Source organism: Mustela erminea, chromosome 4 (assembly GCF_009829155.1).
Source record: "Mustela erminea isolate mMusErm1 chromosome 4, mMusErm1.Pri, whole genome shotgun sequence".
NCBI lineage: Eukaryota > Metazoa > Chordata > Mammalia > Carnivora > Mustelidae > Mustela > Mustela erminea.
This window is the reverse complement of record NC_045617.1, coordinates 25,141,551-25,150,293: the sequence shown is the minus strand read 5'-3', so window position 1 is coordinate 25,150,293 and position 8,743 is coordinate 25,141,551. Positions and strand designations below refer to the sequence as shown.

General features: G+C 41.3%; 1 long non-coding RNA gene across 1 annotated transcript; it reads right to left on the bottom strand.

Annotated features, from left to right (window-relative positions):
• Nucleotides 1-2,929: 2,929 nt before the first annotated feature.
• Nucleotides 2,930-8,510, bottom strand: LOC116588166. Its single transcript, XR_004284823.1, has 3 exons — nucleotides 8,222-8,510; nucleotides 6,406-6,467; nucleotides 2,930-3,325 (listed from the first exon to the last, which is right to left on the bottom strand). It is a non-coding gene; the product is annotated as an uncharacterized LOC116588166 (long non-coding RNA).
• Between the last annotated feature and the right edge of the window lie 233 nt (nucleotides 8,511-8,743).

Genomic DNA, 8,743 nt, shown 5'->3' with positions numbered 1-8,743 from the left:
CCAAAAAAGAGATTCCTATCAATAACCAATCACTCAAATATATAGACTCTAAGGAATGGCGCCACGCCTTCTATCAGTCCACATAAGGTCCTCCTTGGATACATAGCCAATTCCCTTTCTCGCTAGTTCCTGTGTTTATTGTTACATTGCAGTTATGATTCTCTGCTTTGTCCTCAAGATCCCACCTAAGCATTGCAGCTTCCAACCTGGGAGGCTATACCTGATCTTAAAAGCTTTGTATCTTTCAGACTCCTCAAAGTGCAGCATCCAAAAGAGAAACGAGTCCTGCTTGTATTGCCTATCTCCCTGACATGAATTTTATTAGGTATTACTCTCCCCTGTCCCTGAAATCTTTTAATTCCTCCCAAAGATTCCATGTGGAGGGGGAAAAGGCATGTGGAGAGGGAAAAAAGGCAAGGGTTAAAGACTAGAAAAATTCCATCCTGATACAAAAAACAAATAAATAAATAAAGATCTATATTCACTCAATGGGGAAGAGTCAGAATTTAAAAATATGGAGTGGCCAAGGAAAGTAGGGACAGTATAGTGCAGGGAAAGGAGCCCTGGCCCAGGAGTCATGAGATTTGGTTTCTAAGTGTATCTTTGCCAGTGATCCAGCTATACAATCTTGGATAAGTGGTATCATTTTTCTTGACACCAGCTTCTTCTTTAAAGTGAGGGGCCTGGGGGCGCTAGGCTGGCTCAGTCAGTAGAGTATATGACTCTTGACCTCAGGGTTTCGAGTTCAAGCCCTCTGGGGCTTGGCTTCAAGCATGGAGCCTACTTAAAAATAATAATAATGAAATAAATCAAAATTAAAATGAAAGGATTGAATTATTACTAAAATTCCTTTGATCTCTACTTTTTAGTATCTTCTGTAGTACCTGAAACAAAATGAACCAGAACATTTTTGTGAAATAACGTTGTATCCAAGCAGAAATTCAAACACAAACTAGGTTGAGTTAATGCATAAAAACAAGGTAGAGAAGCAATGTTTAATAATGATAAATTAATAATAATAAAGTAAATGATCAATAAATAAAGACAAAATGACAGATTCTATAGTTTTTATTTTTAAAAAGATCTAAAATTCTCTACTAAGTGGTCACCCACTATCCATAATTACTTGTAAAATATGTAATTGGGAGAGGCATATTCTCTTCTACAGTATATTGTCATTTTAAAAATTATTTTCCAATAAAAGCACTGAATTATAAAGTCAACCACCAACATTTCTACTCTAAATAATGGTAGGTAGATCAGAAATAAAATTAGGTCAACGTGAATAATTTCCTTCCTGGCAGGTTATAGAATTTAATGTACATGGTATTTTCCATCTTTGAAGTTAACATGTAATTATGTTTGCTTTATGCCAACTCTTCTGCCCTCAAATGTTTCAAGCTGAAAAAGAGAAAAACAAAGTCTTCCTCTAGCTACCTCGCCTTTCACACACTTATCAGGCCAGAAGGCACAATTGCCAGGGCACAGGTCCCACTGGACTCTGAGTGTGTGTTTTGAGGAAGGCCCCTCCACCAATAAAATAAGGGCAAAGATAATATCTGTGTTTTCTAGTCATCTGGATCTGTAAAAACATATCAATCCTTCTGTGCAGTCATCACCTTCCTAGGCCCATAATCAAGAGTACCCTCCAGTATCTGGCCCTTAGAAACCTGATCTTTCCTAAAGGGTCTTTACTTATCTTCTGGGCATCACCCTTCATCACCCCAAACCATTTGTGTGGAAGGAGCCTCAGCTACACTAGTCAGGGAGTGCTTTGATTGGGAGGGACGCTTTCTGTGATATTGCTGTAGTTTGAAAACTCATCTAATTATCTTCCTCTGTATCCCCATCCTGGCCTCAGGTACCAATGGCCTCTATGCCAAAAATGACATCTGAATATAATATTTTGATTCTTTGCCCTGGATTCCCCAGGCCTGACTCATTGAGAGAATCCTCCTTTATTCAGTAATAGTTATTACCTTGGAAGACTCAAATAAGTCCTACCATTCTGTGTGTACCATATTCCCACATAAAGGAAATAAAATGCACCAATAAGTCTGAAAGTTAGGATCCTTAAGTAGACCAATGGACAAGGCTGAGAGAAAATCTTACCTCTTGTCATCCTCCATTAGCCACTAAGACCTATTTACTTTTTATCTTCATCAAGAACAATTGTAAAATGTGGCTGAAGATGTGGGCTGCAAATTGACCTAAGCCAATTTAACCATTCAGTTATTATTCATTTCCTGTGGTAAATACTGGTAAATACCTGGGGTGAGAGGAAGGCTGAATCTCTATATCCCTTTCTTCTACCACCTACCCCTAGGCACGTTATTATGATGAAAGCTAGTCTTAGGCCAATTTCTGCCACACATGCAAACCTTCATTAGCAAGCAGACACAAACCCCATCATCGAACCCTTCCTTTAATCTTGGCCAGGTCCCCACACTCAGTTACTGACGGGCATTTTGCAAGAGAAGGAGGCAGACAGACCAACACTGTGACAGCAGCTAAGTTGGGCTTCTGGTAGGATCATGCAGCAGAGCCTGCCCACCTCCCCACGCCCCCTTGCAATGCAAGAAGGCAGGACAAGATGGATTATTTCTGGACCAGGAGTGCTATCTCAATGTGTGAGGCTCATGGGCTTGCTGGAAATGTATACTATTCCCATGCAAGGATAAAGAGACCTAATACAGTTTTTTATCTAAGCTCATAGCTGGAAGGTTACTCATTTAGTTACTAGCAAAGTCTTTCTTACATCACTTATGCTAACTGACACACCATGTGGAATAGATTTCTATGACAATATTTATAATGCTTATATAACCGCTTCTAGATAGTGGCTTCCTGATTGCTGTCCTTCACATGCTATCCATGACTCCCAGAGTGAATATTAAGAGTTAATTTACACATATATACATCATTCTGTTTGTAATGAATTGTTTTAATTTAGCAAAGAGACACCTTTCTGATATAGCCTACCTGCAAATTTGACATCTAAAACCCCTCCACCACTCCCATCCATCATGTTGCTGCAGAAATTATGGAAATATGCAAATGAAATGATTCCATTCTTTTTGAGTTCACATCCTAGGTCCATGTCCAGCCATTGCAGAGAAGGTATTTGAATAGAGCACAGAGAAAGGAAGGCACGTGGAAAAAGGTGAGAGAAAAAAGGACCAGGGGACCTAGGACGTTGTTTTACCTTAATTTAGTTGTTTCAGCAACAATGTTTGCTCCCCAAAGTGGAGACGGATGGGACAAATGAAGAGGTAGGAGAGAGACTAGAGAGGCATCTTCTCTGAAAAAAATCCCAAATTATATCCTAGAGGATATAAAAAAATCCCAAATTATATCCTTTCTGAGCTTTGTAAGGTAGACACTGGGCTTGTTAACAGTGGCTCATGAAGCCACCACTCAGGTACAGAACAGAGTGAAAGGGGGCACTGAGTGGAACCTTCCTTTGCCCTATTCATCAAAGGAGGAAACTGAGCTCTTTACCAGAGTCATTTATCTTTGCAGACAACTTAGACCATTGGTCCCTGGGCAGGACAATGACTCACTTGGCCAGTAAGTAGAACTCTATGTATAAAGCAGTTATAACGTGCCTCACCCCCTTCTACTCACCATTGACATTTGCTTTAGATGCTAAGTTAATAGATTAAAAGAACAGCAGAGTTTTATTTGGCAAAACCTTTAGGAATATGTTTGGAACTATTCTCTATTATTTTACTTAATTATCAGTTATCAGTGTTGAGCTTCCATCAAAGTAGAAAGTAGTGGAATGGGAAGAACAAACCAGAAAAAGGGAGACTTCGGTTCTTGCCCCAGAGCTACCACTCACTAAATGTGGAGCAGCCTCGTGTCTTCTCTGAATTGAGACCAGACCTCTACGGTCTCTGCTGGGGCACAGCATTCTTTCCTTCAACAGTCATTTATTGAGCATCTCCCACATGTGAAGCATTGTTCTAGGCTATATCTAGAGGACACACCAGAGAATAAAAAAGACAAATTTCTTAACCAATGGGACCTACATTTTAGTGGGAGATAAGAAATAATAAATAAATGAGAGAATGTGACACAATATGTCACTCTGTGTGAAAACTGCCATGGAGGGAAATGAAATGGAATAAGCAAGACATGGTGTTGTTTTATGTCAAGTGAAAAGGGAAGGCCTCACTCGTAAGGGGGCCATTTAAGCATAGACCAGATGGAGCTGAGGGAGTAAACCATATGTTTATATGAGGGTGAGGAGTATTCTAGTAGAGGGAACTGCAAGTGCAAAACTCCTGAGGAAGGAATGTGCTCGAAACAATCAAGGAATAGCACGGTGGCCAGTGCTGCTGGAGAAGACTGAAGAGAAGAGAATGGTGGGGAATGGGTCAGGCAGGTTTGGGTTAGGAGCCATGTAGCACTTGTAGGCATGATGGGTCTTTGACCTGTACGCTGGGGAACTTGGGCAATCACTGGGAGATTTTTGACTTGTGAACTGCCATGTTCTAACTTATATTGAAATGGGATCTCTCTAGCGGCTGAGGTCAAAGTCTGGAAACAGACCAGAGATAATGGTGGCTTGGACCAGGTTGAAAGCTGCACAAGTAGTAAAAGTGATCAGATACTACATATAGCTTAAGGAGAGAACCAAGAGAGTTATAACAGAAAGAGAAGAATGAGAACAACTCCAGGATTTTTGTAGTTGGAAAAACACAGGTTTTTCCTATTTGTTACCAGTGGTATGGAAGAGTAGAAGTTTATCTTGGGACATGTTAAAGACAAGATGCCTATTAGCCATGCAAGAGGAAATATTAAGTAGCCCAATGTATATACATCAGTCTGAAATTCAGGAGAGATTTAGGACAGAGATATTTGGGAGGGCCTGGCAGTGTCTTGCCAATATCTATTTGGCACACTTTGAGGGTCACCTTCAGCTTGGTAGATAGTTCCCATACCTGCTATGGCAGACAGACTTCTAAAGCAGCCCCCATGATTCCCAATCCCGTGGGATGCCTTCCCTGTAAATGTGGGACCTGTGACTTGAACAGAATAGGGCAAAGGTGGCAGAATAAATATGATTCTGTGTGCATGATTATGCTGTTTCATAAAACTGCGGTGCCCATCATGCTAAAGCCTTTTCCTCCCTGTGAAAAATCAGGTGGTTGTGTTGGGCAATCTCAAGTAGTAAATAATAGTAGGCATCTTCTAGGAACTGAAGACAGCCTCTGAGCAGCAGCCAACCCCAAATTGGAGCTCTCAGTCCCACAGCCACAACGAACTATATGCTGCCAAAAAGTGTGTCAGGAGGGAAGTAGATGGTGAGCTTCTCCTGGTTGTAGAACTGTTCTTGGCTTGTGTATGGAGCAGGGCAGGGGTACTGGGGAGTTAATGTCTCCAGGAACAACCCTGCACTAGTGAGTAACAGGAGTTGGTGAACGAAGACCCCAGCTTCCTCAGCCCTTGATGGAACAAATCTGGAAGTTGAACTCAAACTCCAGGAACAGACACACCAAAGGCACAGAAGGGAGAGAATCCAGAAACAAATGCACACTTGAGTGACATCGAATTGTGACAGGGATGGCACTGAAGATTAGGGAAAGAATGGTCATTTCAATAATGCTGTTAGGTCAGTGAGATATTAACATGGAAAAAAGCAAAACTTGATCCCTGTGTCATACCATATTCAAAAATCAATTCTAAGTGGATTGTAGACCTAAATTTGAAAGGTAAAACAATAAAGATTCCATTTTCTAATATAAGAGAATAACTTTATTATTCTCTTTATTTATTATCTCTATTTATTATCCTGGGGGGTAGGCAAAGATTTCTAAATCAGGAATTGTAAAGCACTAACTATAAAAATTTTTTTAAAAAAGATTGACAAATGGACAACCTAAGAGTAAGAATGTCGGTTCATCAGACACCATTAAGAAAACAACCACCAAGAGGGGAAAAATTATTTGTAACACATATAACAAAATCTTGTATCCAAGCTATATAAAGACCTACAAATCAATAACAAAAAACTGACAACACAATAGAAAAATGGGCAAAACACTTGAACAAACAATTCACGAAAAGAGGAAATACCTGAAAATATGTGAAAAGGAGATTAACCTCATCAGTCATCAGGGAAACACAAATGAGATGTTACTATACTCACCAAAAGGCTAGTTTAAAAAGATGTAAAATAGTGCATATTAGGGACATATATGGAACAACAGGTACAACCACTTTAGAAAATTGTTTGGCAATAGCTACTAAAGCCAAACAGACAGATATACTGTGACACAGCATTTTCACTCCAAGGTATACATGCCAGAAAAATTAGCGCACTTGGTCACCGAGAAGATATATAAGAATGTTCATAGTAGGATTATTTGCAGTAGCCAAAAAATGAAAATAACTCACATGGCCATCAATAGTAGGATGAATAAAGTGGTTCCGTTTGCACAAGACAACATTGTTCAGCACTGAAAATGAACAAATGACATGAGTCATTGATAAATCCCACAAGTACAGTGCTGAACAAAAGAAGCCTTCAGGGGAGAGGATGAGGAGTGTCTACTCTAAGGAATTTTCTTCATTTTATGTAAAACGATGTCTGAAACAGGGGCACCTGGGTGGCTCAGTCAGTTAAGCGTCTAACTCTTGGTTTTCGCTCAGGTCGTGATCTCGGGGTCCTGGGATCGAGCCCTGCATCAGGCTCTCTGCTCAGCAGATAGCCTGCTTCCCTCCCTCTCTCTCTGTGGGTCTCTCTGCCTACTTATGATCTCTGTCTGTCAAATAAATATATAAAATCTTTAAAAACAAGACAACTGGTGGTGCATGAGCAGACATGGTAAGGATGTCTATACTAAAGCCTATTTGTCCTCTCTGCTAAAACCCTTATTTTTTTAGACCACACAGTTTAATAACTAATTATTCATTATTTTATCTCATTGGCCAATTGTTTCACACACGCTATTTCTGCAACTCACACTAGATTGCAAATTCAGGTCACAGATGCAGTTACATTTCTCTAATATTCTCCCATAGTTCTTTGTACCAAGAAAGGTTCATCTTGAAATAAACAATAAACACCTAAGTGCTTTACGGATTAACTGGCAGAAGTAAATTTGATAACCCCAGGCAAGACATTTACTTCACTTTCTATGCCACGTTTTCCTCTTTCATATGAATTCTTTCCTGTGTACCTGTATATTTGCCCCTCTATTTCCCTAAAAGGCTTTACTGTAATAGGCATGAATAAATATTATTGAACAAATATATTAATTTGAGGGAGATTCCACACACAAACTCACCTACATTCCCCATTTGGCAAATGCAAGAAAATTTGTTTTCGTTTTGTCTCCTGTCCTGGAATCTGGGTATAAGCTTAGAGCAAAACCACCTCATAAGTCATAAGTCCGCATTATACAGTCACCACATCAAGTCCTCAGTGAATATCTTCATCTTCAACAACAGATACGAGCCACTCACTCAAAGAAAAATGAAATCCCTTTTATCAACAACACAGGATCAGAAAAAGTATGTTGTGATTCTGCTAAACTCACTTTGAAGCTGGCTCAGCAGAACTATCCTCTTCTAAGCGCTAGAGGTCTCCAGCCTTTCAAGATGACCACTCCTCTTGCCATCTCAGGCCTCCAAGACCTGTTCTGCACGGAATCTGACACCTTTCCATACCATTCCATAGCCACCACACCCTATCCCCACCAGATTTCCAGTCATCTATAAGTTATGGCAGAATTTTATTAACAAACACATATATACAGGGGTGCCTGGGTGGCCCAGTCGGTTAAGCGTTGGCCTTGGGCTCAGGTCATGACCCAGGAGTCCTGGGATCCAGCCCAGAGTAGAGCTCCCTGCTCAGTGGGGAGTCTGCTTCTCTTTCTGCCCTTCCCCCTGCTTGTCTGTCTGTCTTTCTCAAGTAAATAAATAAAATATTTTTTAAAAAAAACTACATATACCCCTTAAAAATAATACATTTTATGTTAATTACTTGAATTTTAATTTAAAAATTACATACCTTTCAATGCCCACACACAAATGTCCGTGAGCTGACAAAACCAAGGCTTGGGGCCTAACTAATCCTGTTCCCCTGAACTGTCAGGAACTAAGTGTTAGATTCCCAAGAACCCACTCCTTTTGCTTGGAACGTCTGGCTCCTGCCCTGACCCTTCGGCTTCCGCTGGCCCCAGCTAGTTCAGGTTCCTGTGGCTCTTACCTGTTGCTGGCTTCAGGTTCAAGGCGGAAGGCAGTTCACACCCGACACGTTTCCTCATCGGTAGACCCCTTGGACGTTGGGAGAAGGCCTAGAAGACCCCCTCCAAGCGACTGCAGGTAAAACTGACTGGACCCAGCGTCCCCCTCGACTTTCACGTTTCACAGTCCACTCCCCACGCTCACTGTCTTTACCGAGGCTCCACCACCGCGTGGACGACCCTCAGGGAGCACTCAGTGGCCCAGGCCGGCCCAGCCCCTTGTTTCCGGGTTTCCCTGCTGCTCTGCTTCCGCTCCCCGCTTCTCCCACCTTAACCCGCTTCACCTGCGCATGCTCAGGTCCTCCGCGCCGCTGGCTCCCTGGCTCACCTGATGCAAGAAACTTTAAGGGCCCTCTGCTTCCTCTGGCAAAACGACAATAGACAAAGAAATAACCCTCTAAGGTGTTGTTAGTCCATTACATTTTAGCAGCAACAAAGAAACTGACAGGAGTATTGAGCCCTTAGAGTCTGAAGGAGGACAACTG